Genomic DNA, 16,501 nt, shown 5'->3' on the forward strand with positions numbered 1-16,501 from the left:
CTTGCTTTTATTATATATTGTATATATATACACAGATCTGTTTTATGTACAATTAATTGTTGGTTCTTTCAAATCATCATACCAAAGGCAATGTACTGCTAATCTTCAAAAATAGATTCAGGTGAAAGCAGATGTTTTTATGCACTCAGCAGACAGCTGACCGAGTGTGCCAAAATCACTGAGTGCCATGCAATTCAGGATGGCCTTGTGACTGGGTTGGGGTGGTAAAGTGGGCTGGAAGGCAACATGGGATCCAGAGTATTACATGGTGTATTTCACCGGCATTACAGCCACAGGGGACGGTAGACAGCGAATCGCAGCACTCTTTCAGTACAGCATGAGGGGGTGGTGGCATGGTGGGTGGGGGTGGGTGGGCAGCTGATGGGCTGTGCTGGCAGGTCGGTCCCCCTGGCTCATTTGTTCTCCGCCTCACCTTTCCTGGGCTCTTGTTTCAGTTTGTAATCGACCAGCACGGCCTTGATGGCGTCCTCAGCCAGCATGGAACAGTGCAGCTTCACGGGGGGCAGGCAGAGCTTCTTGGCGATGTCTGTGTTTTTGATGGTCAAGGCTTCGTCAACCGTTTTCCCTTTCACCCACTCAGTGGCTAATGAGCGGGATGCGATAGCAGAACCACAGCCAAATGTTTTAAGCCAGGAGTCTACAATCTTCCCCTTGTCATCCACTGGGATCTGCAATTTCATTACATCACCACAAGCCGGAGCCCCCACCAATCCAATTCCTACATTTTTAGATGTCTTGTCGAGGGATCCCACATTTCTGGGATTTTCATAATGATCAACAACTTTCTTGTGATAGAGCCCAGCCAGGGCTGACAGCTCCCGGCTGGCAGGCATGGGCTTAGGAGAAACAGATCCGAAGCCGCCCGCCGCAGACGGCCCGCTCCAACCGCGGCCATCTTGTGGGGTCACCTGTGCCCTCCAGTTAGCTCTGAGCTTTCTGCCCTTTCTTCTTATCAGCTAGATGCCACGCTGCTGGCCAAGCAGGTTCACAGGAGTCTATTTAACGTTGTAGGCCTTAGCTTGTAGCTTCATTGTGGTTTTTCCCTCACTTCCCCTTATCGGTGACCAACATGGTCACCAATCAGAGCATGTATTCCCATTGAGTCTTAGTCTTGGAAGGGGGTTTGCCCTGAGGGGACACAACCATTTGCCTTGCATGTCTCCTGGGCGAGCAGCTTGCTTGTTCTTGTAGTCATCATTCAGACTGCCTGTATTGTTTTGTATTTTTCCTGTCTGTCTTTCTTTCAAGCATTATTTGATTTCTTGACTGCTGCTTCCATGAGCGTTGATTTTGAATCCAAACAAAATGAAGTTTTTGACAACTTCAGTTTTTTCTCCATTTATCATGATGTTATGTATTGGTTCAGTGGTAAAGATTTTTCTTTTCTTTATATTGAGGTGCAACCCATGCTGAAGACTGTGGGCTTTGATCCTCATCAGTAAGTATTTTAAATCCTCTTCACTTTCAGCAAGCAAGGTTGTGTTATTTGCATATTGCAGGCTGTTAATGAGCCTTCCTCCAGTCTTGATGCCATGTTCTTTTTCATATAATGCAGCTTCTTGAATTACTTGTTCAGCATACAGATTGAATAAATATGCTGAAAGAATACAACCCTGGAGCACACCTTTCCTGATTTTAAACCATTCAGAGTCCCCTTGTACTGTTGGAACAACTGTGCTTGGTCTGTGTACACGTTCTTTCATTCAACAGTATGCTCCAAAGGTTCCTCCACAGCCTTTTGTGGTTTTATTGGCTCACTTCTTTCAATCTCAGAATGATATTCCATTGTGTAGATACACCATAGTGTATCTATACCCTAGCTTGTTTATCGTTTCACCTATGAAAGGCATCTTCTAATTTGGGACAATTATGAATGAAGCGGATATAAATCATTGACTTACAAATTTCTTATTTTGTGGATATGATTTTGTCAAAGGTAATTCAGATTCAGATTCTAAGTATCTTTAAAAATGAGGGTCCGCATTGAAAAGCCGTTTCTGTAGTGCCCTGAAGAACTTCTTGAGAAGCCCCAGGAACTGGGTGCTGATCCTTAGCCTCTGCTGCGACAGTTGTTTGTTCAGTGGTCTTCGTTTAACTTGCAGTTGGATTTCTTTATGTTCCTAAGAGTATAGTAACACCCCCCCCCCATATTGTTAACTACTTCCCCAGACTTACCATCTGTCCTGCCTCTTTCTTTTCCTTCTAATTTTAGCACTGTCTAAGGTAAACAGGGTTGTTTTTTCTTACCAATGAATATTGCATTGTTTTGTAATTAGGAAAATAATTAGTACATGTCTCATTTTCACTCTCTATATTCAGTGCTAGGAAAATCAAAGTGTAGTTGGTTTTTAATTTTGAGCTCTTCAGTTAAACTGCAGGTAAATAAGTGAGGTTTTGATTAGGTGTGCATTCTAATTAAAGGAAAATGGATGATGTTTTCATTTGGGCTACTGTAGAAAATTATGCTAAAGTATAAGGATAAATATTTTGTTTTTCCATTGGCAGAATCATTTATAATTACATTCTGGTTCTAGAGAATTTTCCTATTCATAGAGTTAAGTGTTTGTTGCTGACTTACTTCTGTTTCTTTATAGGAAATTAAAATTTTCTCTAAATCTCTGAGTATCATGTGTAGATTTCACAAAGTTAGAGAGCTCGGATTTCTCTTTTTTTCTTTAAATAATGTTTCCTTGTTCTTAAAAGTATGCCTGCAAAACATACACGGATTCAACACTTTGTACACCTATTAGTGCTGTTGATTGCCTTTTCTGAGTTGTGTGATGATTCTTGCCCTCCTTTTCTTAGTTGTTCCTCCCTCATTAACATAATTCACTGCCCCCTAAGGTTCTTAGCAAATGCTTTAAGTTGCTGTTGTCAGTGTGATCCCATCAAGGTCTAAGAAAAGCATAATGCTCAAGGCAGACCTGTTTTTGCTCTCTTTTTTAATTAATTAAGGTGGATGATTGTTTGGTTTTAAAGATTCTCTGAAGGCATTAGTTTCAGGGGTTCATCCAGTCTCCATACAGCTCCAGAAGTCAGGAGTCCATGAGAACGTGAAATTCTGCTCTGCATTTTCACACTTTATATCAGGATTCTTGTGTGAAAACTTTGGACAAAATGTTTGGTAACAGTCGCCAGTCACCATCCAGTTCTCCTGGTCTCATGACAGAGAAGGCAGTTGTCCATGAAAGCAATTGCGCACACATTCCATATCATCCTCTAATTCCTTGTTTGCTCCAGGTGAATAGAGACCATGGCTGGTCACTTATAAGCTTTAAGACGGGGTACTACACAATAGGCTAGAAGACAGAACAAATACACTGAACATGCTATTAGGCCAATTAACTGGGATGTTCAGTGAACCCATGACCCTAAAACCTCCAGACCAAATCTCAGGAGGTATTTGGTTGTACGTGCCATGGACTGCCAAAAGAACCAATAGATCTGTTTTGGAAGAAGTGCAGCCAGAGTGCTCCTTGGAGGCCAAGATGGCCAAACTTCATCTCTCATACTTTGGACATATTGTCCGGAGGAAACAGTCGCTGGAGAAGGATGTCATGCTGGGTAAGGTAGAGGGTCAGAGAAAAAGAGGAAGACCCCCAACGAGATGGATCAGCCAGGTGGCATCATTGATGGTGTCAAGTGTGGCAGCGGTAGTGAGGTTGGCCCAGGATTGAACATTGTTTTGTTCTGCTGTACATGGGGTCGCTATGAGTCGGTTCCGACTTGATGGCATCTAACAACAACAACAATTTGGTTGTACATGAGCAGCCCCTATAACTACTCTATTGGTGGTGGTGTTTTAAATACAAGGAGATTTCAGCAAGTTCATGGAAAACTCGAATGAAAAGATGATGGAATATCTCCGTGAACACTTTGAAGTCCCCTATGTATCTATCATACTTTCGCCAGTCCCACTTGCTTTCAAGGTGTATAACTTACTGACAGCAATTACAGTAATCAGCTATATAAGCGTACCCTTAATCATTGCAATTTTCCCATTACCGTTGTTGTTGTTAAGTATCGTCAAGTTGGTTCTGACCTATAAAGACACTGTGTAGAGTTTCTAAAGAGTGACTAGTGGGTTTGAACTGCCATCTTTTGGTTAGCAGTCCAGTGCTTATCCTACAGTGCCATCCTAGGGCCCCTCTTTTTTACCCCTTCCTTCCCACCTTTGGTAACCAGCCACTAATAAATGGGTCTCTGTTTATTTGCCTTTTCTTGAGTGGGTTTCAAGAAGTTCTCAGAAAAAATCCTGTATCTTTTACTTTCTTTTTTTCACGAACAGTTTGAAGCCACCTTATATGTACCACATTTTACTTTTTCATTGATGGACTCTTAGTTGTTTCTGTCTATTTGCTATTGTGAATACTGCAGCAGTGAACACGGTGGTGGTTGGTGGTTGTATGCCAGTGACTTCGTTCCGACTCATAGTGACCATGTGTAGGGTCGCTATGAGTTGGAACTGGCTAGAAGGTGCTTAACAACAATGTCACTCTACCAATCTTTGAAATAAAAAAGTACATGTCTGGCTGTCTATCCTATAGAACATTTTATCATTTTTGTATACCCCTGGTGCCAAACCTATGATGTTTTTATACTGGTGGTGGTGGTTGTGTGCCATGCAGTCAGTTCCGACTCAATGGGACCCTGTACGGGGTTTCGGAGGCTGTAAATCTGTATGGGATTGGAAGCCTCATCTTTTTTCCCATGGAAAGACTGGTAATTCCAAACTGCTGACTTTGAGGTTGTAACCAACCCGACTTGTAACCAACCACTACGCTACTAGAGTGCTTTAAACTAGATCTTTGATATTACCCTTTTTTAATATTAAAATATGGTACCATGTAGTAAAATTGAAAACTGGTCCATGTTATTTGGTATCTGTTTGATTTTTAACTTTTCATTGTTTATTATTTGGCCCCAATTAAGATGGCTTTTAAAAGCATAGTTATTTCATTTTCTCTGGTTATTAAATGTAGTCATTGGTCAAAAAAACCAAAGGGATAGGGCTGTGCTCTAAAGGCTTTGAACTCTAATGAAACTTTATAGCTAAAAGGCTGATGGTTATTTGTCATTTTTTGAAGCAAAAGTAGAGTTTGAAAAGACACTATCTCTCAGTAATAGTCTGCTGATACTTCGTGTGACAAATACTTTTTCATCTGAATCATGCTTTATTATAACATAAGGAGTCTACAGATAAACATTTATTATGATGATGATCTAACTTTAAAAATCTATCCAAGAAAAAAGTATTTCTCTTCTACAGCGTTGACTCCTTTTTCTGTGTAAAATCTCCTGAAATGTATTGTTTGATAGGCCTTAATAGCATTCTTGTGACAAGTTGAATTTTCAGCTGGTAATGCAATGTATTATGAATAACGTCTTTATGGCTAATGTCGAAACTAGCTGCCAGTACTTCCACATTTTGTGACTAAGTTTATCCCAATAATATTTTGAGTGTCATCTGAGTTAGTCAGTATACATTCATTCACTTAATCATGTATGTCCTGAATATTAGAAAATTCTGCTTCTTAGATTTTATATCCTAGTGAAATCTTCTGTTATCACTAAATCCACGGTTTATTAGAGTTAGGTATTAATCTATAATACCTCTATTAGAGTAAGTATTAATCTCCCTGACTTACAAAGGTGAAAACTAAAGGTTAAGGAGTTAAATTACTTACTCAAGGATATATAGATGTAGAGCCCTGGTGTGGCACTGTGGGTTAATGCGCTGGGCTGCAAAGCTGCTTTGAACCTCACAGTCAGCCAGTTGAAGCTCACCAGTCGCTCCTTGGAAACCCTATACAGGATACAGGGTCACTATGGGTTGGAACCAACTTGAAAGAACTCCACAACAACATACAGAAATTAAATACTGATTTTCAGTTGGCCAGTGATTTAGATAAAGTGTTTAAAAAGCAAATTGTTGCCTTGTGGTTCCATTTCAGACAAGTTATTGAAAATGCAAGTATTTGAGTAATAAAATGAGAATTCTTACTAATGGCTTTTTGTGTTCAAATCCAGACGCTTTTTTTTTGTAGTCATTTCATTTGTTGAAATCCAGGCACAAAGATTTAAGCTAATATTATTGATAATTATTCATGACATTCCATTTTCAGTATTTGACTTGGAGACTGTGTATGGGCCATGTAGCACTATCTCCAATGTTTGTTTTTTATGTCCCCTACCACTGAACTCTCAGGGTCCTAGTGTGGCGCGCTATAGGATAAGCAGTAGATTGCTAATGGCACGTAACAGCAACAACCATATAGTAGTCTCAAGACAAATTGTACATTTTCTAAAAATGTCTCATGTTGAAACTGAAAGGTCTTTTGGGAGATTATCTAATTCAGTGCTTCCATTTCCAAGTGATAAAATGATAAGTTGTAGGAGAGCCTGAGCCCTGCACAAGTCCCATCCGAGGCCCTTGGGCAGCTGGTTAGGAGTTGAGGCCTCTCCTACTAATTGTTTGCAATTTAGTGATCTCATTTGGTTAAGGGTTAAATTCGAGGCTATTAGCTGAAAAATGGGCCCTAGATACCCACTCCAAGTCACCTTAAAAGACTGGCCTGGTGATTTGTTTGTAAGAGATTTCAGTTGTTGTTAGGTGCCATCGAGTCAGTACCGACTCATAGCGACTGTATGCACAACAGAACAAAACACTGCCTGATGCTGGGCCAACCTCACAATTGTTGCCACACTTGAGCCCATTGATGGTGCCACTTTGCCAGTCCATCTTGCTGGGGAGATGTGTTGTTAAGAGTCAGTTTTTGCTCATAGTAACTCAGTGTAGGGTTTCTGAGGGGCGAATGGTGAATTTGAACCATTGACCTTGCGGTCTAGTGCTTTCGCTCCAGCGACTACACCAGGTATTGCTAACAAGGTCCTTGGCTTACCTCTAAAGGCAAAACAAAACAATTCTCTTACTGAAAATCATTTGCAGTTTTATTCCATTCAGACATTTTAGGTTTGGAATGCACTAACCAACATTTGTTTATAGAGTTTTGCAGATAATAGTAATCGTCATTTTAGGGATTTCCTTAAAAATTGACTGGAGGAGAATTTCGCATTAATTACTGAGTTGAATCTATGTCAAATGTAGGGAAGGGAAGGTAAATATTTCCTAAGGAAAAACAAAGACTGTCCCGTGTGTTGGTTGAAGGGGGCTAGTGATTTCCTCACAGTTGAAAGTAGGTCTGCCTCACATTCATCCCTGGCAAGAGGTTCCAGAACAGTACAGTGAATCACCAGCAAAGGCATCTCCATGGGGGAGAGAAGCACAGCATCTCAGTATTGTCTGCAGAGCAGGGCCGCCCTCCCCTGGAGGACATAGAACTAACTGGTGGACTTTCTTTTAAGACAGAGCACAGCAGTCTTGGTCTTTAAAAACAAAAACCAACCTTCCCTCTGAAAAGCTACTTGGCACATGAAGTGTAACAAGGGTGGGTGGTTCTAGTTTACCAGCTGCTCCTCGGAAACCCTAAACAGGGTCGCTATGGGTCAGAATTGACTCAATGGCACTTAACAACAAATAATTCTTGGTTGTTGTTGTAAATTGTTGTCAAGTCAGTTTCTACTTATAGTGACCCTGTATAGGGTTTTCAAAGAGCAGCTGGTGGTTTTGAACCACTGACCTTGTTGTTAGGAGTCCAGTGCTTATCCTATAGCACCACATCAGGACTCCTAATTCTTGGTAATACATGGTAAAAGTGGAATATTTTCGATGAGTAGGAAAATAGGAAACAATGTAGACATATTAAGAGTAACGGAATGTTGGACAGGTAGAATATAGTACAGAAGAGAAGAGTTTGTGATAAACCTGTCATATATATATTTCCACTTACCTTACTCTAAGATCTGAACTGTCTTCGTGTCTTCATGAGTCTTAGGAAGACCACGTCAGTCCTGCTTATCTATTTGAGAACAAGGCCACATACACTATGTACCGTAGAGACAGTTTTTACTAGGGATATAAAACATGCTTTTACCATAAACTACTGTTGAGGATTTTGATGCTGTTGTTTCAATCTCACTGTTTCCAAAGCTTACTGTGAGTCCCTTTCCCTATATTTTTTTCTCTTACCAACTCTAATTTTATCCTAGTAATCCACTGTGGGATCCCACTACACACATAGACTGACATCTCTGCTGTGAAAACAGATTGTTAATTTGCCAAACAAAATGGATTCACATATTTTGGCAGGGACAGTAATACTTTCCCTTTAATTTTGTCAGATTTGTGATAAAATAGGTAATTGAATCAAAAGGAAAAGCTCAGTTTTCCTTTTTTTAGTTTTAAAAATGTTAATAAACTTTTAGAATCATTTTAGATTTACAGAAATATTGTCAAGAAGTACAGAATTGCTATTAAATATAATATCAAATTTCCTTCTTGGAGTCCTGATGTGGCTCTGTGGGTTAATGCGCCACACTGCAAATCCGTTTGAACTGCAAGATTGGCGGTTCAAACTCACCAGCTGCTTCTCGGAAAGCCTATACAGGGTTGCTATGGGTCGGAGAAGACTTGACGGCACATAACAACAACAATTTCCCTTATTAGCATCTTATGTTAGTATGATACATTTGCTGTAGTGGATGATTCCATGTTGTTGTTAGATACTGTGGAGTTGGTACTGGCAACAGAATGAAGCCTCACAGTTCTGCTTGAGCCCCTTGCTGCTGCCACTGTGTCATTCCGTCTCTTTGGGAGACTTTCTCTTTTTGCTTACCTTCCACTTTGCCAAGCATGATGTCCTTCTCCAGGAACTGGTCCCGCCTGACAATATTTCCAGAGTATGAGAGTTTAAGTCTGCCCATCTTTGCGTCTATGGAGCAGTCTGGCTATACTTCTGCCAACACAGTTGTGTTTGTTCTTTTGGTGGTCCATGGTACTTTAAATATTCTACTACAACACCATAACTCATATGCATCCATTCTTCTAGGATCTTCATTATTCATTGTCCAACCTTCACATGCATATGAGGCAATTAAAAATACCATGGCTTGGGTCAGGCATACCTTACTACTCAAACTGACAGCTTTGTTCTTGAACACTTTAAAGAGGTCTTGTACAGCAGATTTGCCTAATGCAATAAATGCATCATTTTATTTCTTGCCTATTGTTTCCATGAGTGTTGATGGTTGATCAGATCAAAAGAAATCTTTGACAACTTCAGTCTTTTCTCCATTTATCTTGATGTTATTTGTTGTTCCAGTGGTGAGGACTTTTGGTATTTACATTGAAATGCAACCCATACTGTAGGCTGTGGTCTTTGATCTTCCTCAGTAAGTATTTTAAGTCCTCTTTGCTTTCAGCAAGCAAAGTTGTATCAGCTGCATATGGCAGGTTATTAATGAGTCTCCTCCAGTCCTGATGCCACGATCTTCTTTATATAATCCATTTTCTTGGATTCTATGCTCAGCATACAGATTAAATAAGTACGATGAAAGAATATAACCTCGGTGCTCTCCTTTCCTTATTTTAAACCATTCCGTGTTCCCTTGTTCTGTTCTAACAGCTGCCTCTTAGTCTGTTGGTACAGGTTTCCCCTGAGCATAAATAAGTGTTCTGAAATGCTCATTTTTTTCACATTGTTGTCCATAGCTTGTCATGATCCCCACAATCGAAAGCCTTTGTGTAGTTAATTAAGCACAGGTATAAACATCTTTCTGGTATTCTCTGCTTTCAACCAAGATCAATCTGACATCAGCAGTAATATCCCTCATCCCAAGACCTCTTGTGAATCTGTCTTGAACCTCTGGCAGTTCCCTATAAATGTACTGTTACAGCCGTTTTTTAATTATCTTTAGGAAAATTTCACTTGCATATCATATTAGTGATATTGTCCAATGGTATCCACATTCCCTTGGGTCACCTCTCTTTGGAATGGGCACAGATACGGATCTCTTCCAGTCATTTGGCTTGGTAGCTGTTTTCCAGATTTCTTGGCAGAGATGAGTGAGTGCCTCAAGTGCTGCGTCAGTTTGTTGAAGGATTTCAATTTATATGCCATCAATTCCCAGTGTCTTGTTCTTTGCCAATGACTTCAGTGCACCTTGGACTTCTTCCTTCAGAATCATTGACTCTTGATCTTATGCTACCTATTGAAATGGTTGAACATCAACCATTGCTTTTTGGTGCAGTGACTCTGTGTACTCTTTTTAATCTTCATTCGATGCGTTCTGTATCATTCAATATTTTGCGCTTAGATTCCTTCAGCACCAGAAGTTGAGGCTTGAATTTTTTTCTCAGTTCTTTCAGCTTGAGAAATGCTGAACATGTTCTTTCCTTTTGGTTTTCTAACTCCAGGTCTTTGCATAGTTCATTATAATATTTGACTTGTCTTTGTCTTCCCAAGCTGCCCTTTGAAATTTTCTGTTTAGCTCTTTTTCCTCCTCATTTTCCCATCTGCTTTAGCATCTCTATGCTGGAGTGTAAGTTTCAGAGTTTCTTCTCACATCCATTTTGGTCTTTTCCTCCTTTCTCGTCTTCTTAATAACCTTTTGCTTTCTTCCTATATGATATTCTTGATGTAATCTAGTCTTCGGTCATTATTGTCTAATGCATCAAATCTGTTCTTGAGGTGATCTCTAAATTCAGTTGGGATATGTTCAGGTGTTTGGGCTCTCCTGGACTTGTTTGAATTTTTTTCAGCTTCATCCTGAACTTGCATCAGAGCAATCGATGGCCTGTGTGATAGTCTGCCCCTGCCCCTTGTTTTGGCTGATGGTATTATTAATTAGAGTTCATACTTTATTTAGATTATCTTTGTAGCTTTTGTCTTTCCTGTTTCATTATCCCATGCAGCATATCACATTACATCTAATTGTCTTGTCTTCTATAGCCTTCTTTTGACTATTACAGTTTCTTATTTGAATAACCATGATAATTTTTAGGATTTCAGGCGATCCTCGAGTTATGCACAAGATCCATTCCCAAGTGTGTATTTAAGTCAAATGTTAAGCAAGCTGGAGCCAGGTGCATATGTTTCTTATTTAATGTAATGATTGAAGCTCTTAACTCGTAACTGAAAGATCGGGAGCTTGGGGCCAGTAGCCACTTTGCCGTGGCAGTCTGCTTCTGTAAAGATTTACAACCTGTTGGGCAGATCAGCTTTGTCCTGTACGTCGTTGTGAATTAGAATTGACTCCGTGATAGTGGATTTGTCACAGGTTTCCATTTTCATACTCATTCCTTCTTATCTGCAGAAGACTTAACCATGTGAAAGATGTAAATCCTAAATGTCCACTAATAAGGGACTGATTACATAAATGTGTATATTCCTACACTGGATGGCTGTCTTAGGTGCTGATGAGTCAGTTCCAACTCAGCGGCCCTATAGGACAGAGTGGAACTGCCTCATAGGGTTTCTTAGGCAGTAATATTTATGGGTATAGATCTCAAGGTCTTTTCGCCTATGGAGCAGCTGGTGGGTTCAAATTACTAACCATTTAATGGGTCAGAACCAACTAGACGGCACTTAACAACATCATGCATTTAACCATTGCGCCACTATGACTCCTTCGTTGGACAGATTGTCATTGTTGGTAGGGTTTCCGTGGAGCAGCTGGTGAGTTTGAACCTCCAACCTTGCGATTCGTACCAATGCTGTGGTTCAGTGCACTGTCCCGCAGCACTACACAAGGACTCTTCATTGGACAGGTGGTGGTTGTTGTTAAGTGCCTTGGAGTCAGTAGTCCTACGTTAAAGACAGGAAGGAAACCCTTTTATCCATTTAGTAAGAAATAATGCTAAAAATATGTTTTTGTTCATTAATCAACAAAGATCCCTTGTGTACTATAGTGCTGAGCATTATTTTAGGAACTGAGGATAGAGCAGAAAACAGAATTCCCTGTCCTCCTGAAGCTTCTACACTAGAGGTGAGAACTGGAAAATAAACAATGAGTTAGGCTGGAATATAAAAGGTCTGGTAAATGTTATGGAGAAAATAAAACAGGAAAGAGGAATAGCAAGGAATTGGTTCATTAGGGATCTTAAATAGGGAATTTTAAACCATTGAAACACCCAGTTGTTTTGTGAGTTGACTCTCTACTTGAGGCAACCCCATGTTTGTCAAAGCAGAACTAGGCTCCATAGCTAATATTTTGGAAGTAGATCACCCAGCCTTTACTTCAGAGTGACGCTTAGTGGTGGATTTGAACTTTTACTAACCTTTTGGTTAGCAGTCATATGTGCTAAACATTTGAACTGACCAAACCAAACAAAACCCACTGCCATCAATTCGATTCTGACACATAACAACCCTGTGTAGATTCCCGAGACTGTGCTTCTGTACAGCAGGAGCAGATAGCCTTAGCTTTCTCCCGCCCAGCAGTTGATGGGCTTTCCAGTGACCACAAATAAGGACAGTTAGAGAAGGCTTTACTGAGGGTGAAGACAGGAGATAGGAAGCCTCAGCTGTATTGAGAGAGCATTTCAGCCTGCATGAAGATCCAGAGGAAGTATGGGGCTTGGATGTTCCTGAAGTGAATGCTCCTTGGTTTTAGGAGCAGCCAGGCAGTCAGTGTGACTGGCTCAGAGTGAGGAGTCAATAAGAGAAGAAACGGGCCACATTTGGTGGGCCTCGTCAGCCATGAGCCGGATCCAGGTGCACTGAGTGTGATGGGAGGCTCCTGGAGGCCTTTGAGCAGAGGCTTAGTATTGAAGAGGCTGACTCTAGGTGGCTTTATAAAGAACAGGTTCTGTTTGTGTTGGGCCAGGCTGGGGAAAGATGAGTAGAAGCTGGGAGACCAGTTTTTTTTACCCCAAACTAGGTGTAAGGTCAAACTTTCACAAGGGTGTTGTGAGTCTACTAAAGTACTATTCACATGCATTTGGGTATTAGAATTTTACAGATAGTCTTTGAAGGTTAACGGTGATTTTTGATACTATTTCTATAGAAGGCTTAATTTTCTACTTTGGATAACCACTTTGTAGGTAACATTTTGGAATATACTGAATTGGCAAATTGGGAACTTCCCATACTGTGGTTTCAGCTGTTCTCATCAGCAGATCTTGTGTGTAACAATCAACTCTTGGTTATTTCTGCTAATAGAAATATTGTACTAGGATAACTATAGATACATAAAAAACTGAATTTGTCGTTTTAATTGTCTTTGCTTAGGCAATTCCTAAAATGAGTTTTACATTTCCTGAATTCAAGTCAACTGATTTTCAGGACTGAGTAGTCTAGCTGCATACTGTGGAGTAAAAGCAATGTTGGATGTTCACAGAGTGTTTGAGTTTAAGGGGACACAGAAGTATGAGATAATTTGCTCTTGTTGTTAAGTGCTGTTGAGTCAGTTCTGACCCATACATAGCAACCCTGTGTATGGTTTCCGAGGAGCGACTGGTGAGCTTGAACCGCCGACCTTCAAACGACTTTGTAGCATCACATCAGGACTCCATGAGATAATTATTCCCACCACTAAAAGTGATCTTAAACCCTTTTTAGGTACTGGAAGGAATAAACTTCAATTTGGTAGAAGAGTCACTTGAAGAAGAAAAAGTGAATTGCAAGATGTAAATTTCAAATGGCAATATGAAAATTTCCTCTCCACACTGTTAGTGAGCTACTCATTCTGGGAATATCCAACCTTGGGATGAGCCCCCAGGACTTGGAACTCTGAAGATAGCCCACAGACCACAGGCATCAGTAGCACCCAGGACAGTTGTTAATAAAGAACATTGCCTTAGGATGTGGTATGGTTTCAGTTCTTGACATAAGGTGTCTGACTTTTTATCAGCATGTGAGTTCTGGCCCATTATAATAATAATGTTTTGAGTTGGGAAACTGGTGATTTTCTGAGGTTTGCCGTTTTACCATGCTGTTTGCGATTCCAGCAGTCCTTAGAGAAAAATCTTCTCCCGTGCTTTGTGTCCTATGAATACATGGATTAGAGGGGCAGCATGCTCTGTGTTGTGAAAATGTTTTCATTTTCTTTAAAACTCAGACTTTTTTTACATTTGCTTCCTCCTTTATTTTTGATTTATTATTTTACTCACTTTTGCCTGCTATGTTTTCCTGGCATTGTCTACCCTGTGACTTTTGAAGTGGGTGAAATATTTGCATGGTCTCTTTTAGTTTCTTCTGGCCGTGCCTTTTCAGTTAACCCTGGTGGCAGTGTCTGAGAAGGAGATTTAAGGAAGATGCTAAGAGAACTGTTGTAACTGATTCAGTTATGAAGATCTGTGCTCCTTTAAATTGGGAAGTTTTGGGTAATCTGCTTCCCCATTTTTTGTGCTTAGTCTCAATTCCCTCCTCATGTGGCTGACTGGGGGGGTGGAGGGGGGGGGAGTCCAGTTCAAAGGAGACTATGCTTGCAGAGCAGACGTGTTTATAGCAAAAGGGTGAAGAATTCATCTTTGCTCTCCAAGCAGAATTCCAAACGCTAGTATTCCAGCCACACCATCTTGAAGAAGACTTTTTAGGGAATACTGTAAAGCAAAGAATTCTTAGTACCATCCAACATTGTGCACTGCAGCAGCTGGAGAGTCTAATTATAGGCTGGGAAGCCCCTCAGGAATTACATCAAGTGTTAGCAGAAGGCTTGGATGGAAATGACAGCTGCTTGCCTTGGGCACCAGGGAGCCAGAGTGCATATAGAATAAAAATAAAGTATACTGTCCAGCATATGTTGTCTTTAGACACTTGTGAAAATCACCCTTCTTAGTGTTAGTAATGATAGATAGAGTGGTGGTAAATCACTATAATAATGTTGGCTCAAAAACCCTGTGAGGAAGAGAACATACGCTTTTCTTCTACGGTTCAACATTGTGTGTTGGCAACATTTCGTTATTCAGTGCATGTTGGTTTAAAGATAGCATAGGAAATAAACATTACACACCTGCAATTTGGAATATCAGGTTGTTATGAGTGCAGCTGTGCCCTGTCTGCACTAATGGGTTTCTAGGACCAAGGAAATTCCACCTTCTTGTTAAGAAACATATGGTGTGAGAAATATTTCATTTGCTTCAAAAGAACCAACCAAATGAATACCAAAAAAGTGATAATGGTTCCTCTGAGTGAATATATTTCTCAGACTTCACTTTTTTAATAAAAATGCACTGGAAAAGATACTGTTTCTTTGCAACAATATCTTCTGTTAATATGTTGATAGTTCTTAGTAAAAAGAAAACAGATCCATACCTTGATAGCATCTGGTACAAATAAGGCTAGGTTTGTGTTTCTATCAAGAAGAGAAAATCACTTTAGAAATAAGAGGAACAGTTACTTGCAGATGGACTCCAGTAGTTGTTGTTAGGTGCCGTGGAATCAGTTCTGACTACGTACAACAAAAGGAAACACTGCCCGGTCCTGAGCCATCCTCACAATTACTCGTTTCTTCTGTGTTTGGCTCTTCCTCTTTTTCACTGACCCTCTACAAAGCTTGATGTTACCCTCCAGGGACTGATCCCTCTTGATGATATATCCAAAGTACACGAGATTAAGTCTTGCTATCCTTACTTCTTAGGAGCGTTCTGGGTATCCATCTTCCAAGACAGACTTGTTCATTCTTCTGGCAGTCCATGGTATATTTAGCATTCTTCACCAACACCATAATTCAGATGTTTCAATTATTCATAATGTAATGGCCCTATGCCATCAAGTTCATTCCTACTCATAGCAACCTGATGTAGGGTTCCCGAGACTGTAAACCTTTATGGACAGAAAGACTCCTCTCTTTCCTGCACATCAGCTGGTGGATTTGAACTGCTGACCTGGTGGTTAGCAGCCCAATGCATTGTCCAGTACACTACCAGAGTGCTTTTCATACTATACTTTGTTGTTAAGTGCCATCGAGTGGGTTCCAACTCACAGCAACCCTTTATAGGGTTTCTGAGGCTGTAAATCTTGATGGAAGCAGAAAGCCTCATTTTTTTCCTCTGGAGCAGCTGATGACTCGAACCATGGACCTTGTGGTTCACAGTCTAGTGCTTGTCATATGCAGCCACCACACTCCCTTCATACTATACTGCTTGTGTATAAATGGAGGAAGAAATATTTCAAAAGTAGTTTTCTCATATAACATATATGTAATATTTCTATCATTTATATACTGTGACTTCTTATTTTTTATTGATGGTTTCAAGTTGCTACTACAAAAATTCCAAAAACATCTAAGCCAATTATGATGGACAATAAGATATAAAATATATTGTAGTTAAGTGCCAACGAGTCTGTATAGGGTTTCTGAGGCTGTAAATCTGTGTGTGAACAGAAAGCTTCATTGTTCTCCAGAAGAGTGACTGGTGGGTTCGAACTACTGACCTTGTGGTTCGCAATTCAGTGCTTATCCTTCAGAGCCACCGTGCTCCCATAAGAACATATATCAACTTATTTTCTCTTCATGTTTTATGCTGTAAAGAAAATGAACCTCACACCATAATCAGTGGTACTAAATATATCGCAGTTGTGGCATTCTGTTTCAACGAGGTTGAGGCAGGAGGAAGAAATGCTTCATACTGCAATAG

General features: G+C 40.3%; 1 pseudogene; it reads right to left on the reverse strand.

The window, feature by feature from the left end:
- Positions 1-413: 413 nt before the first annotated feature.
- Positions 414-916, reverse strand: LOC102821698 (annotated as a pseudogene).
- Positions 917-16,501: the final 15,585 nt, after the last annotated feature.

This window comes from Chrysochloris asiatica, unplaced genomic scaffold, assembly GCF_000296735.1.
Source record: "Chrysochloris asiatica unplaced genomic scaffold, ChrAsi1.0 scaffold00103, whole genome shotgun sequence".
NCBI classification, from domain to species: domain Eukaryota; kingdom Metazoa; phylum Chordata; class Mammalia; order Afrosoricida; family Chrysochloridae; genus Chrysochloris; species Chrysochloris asiatica.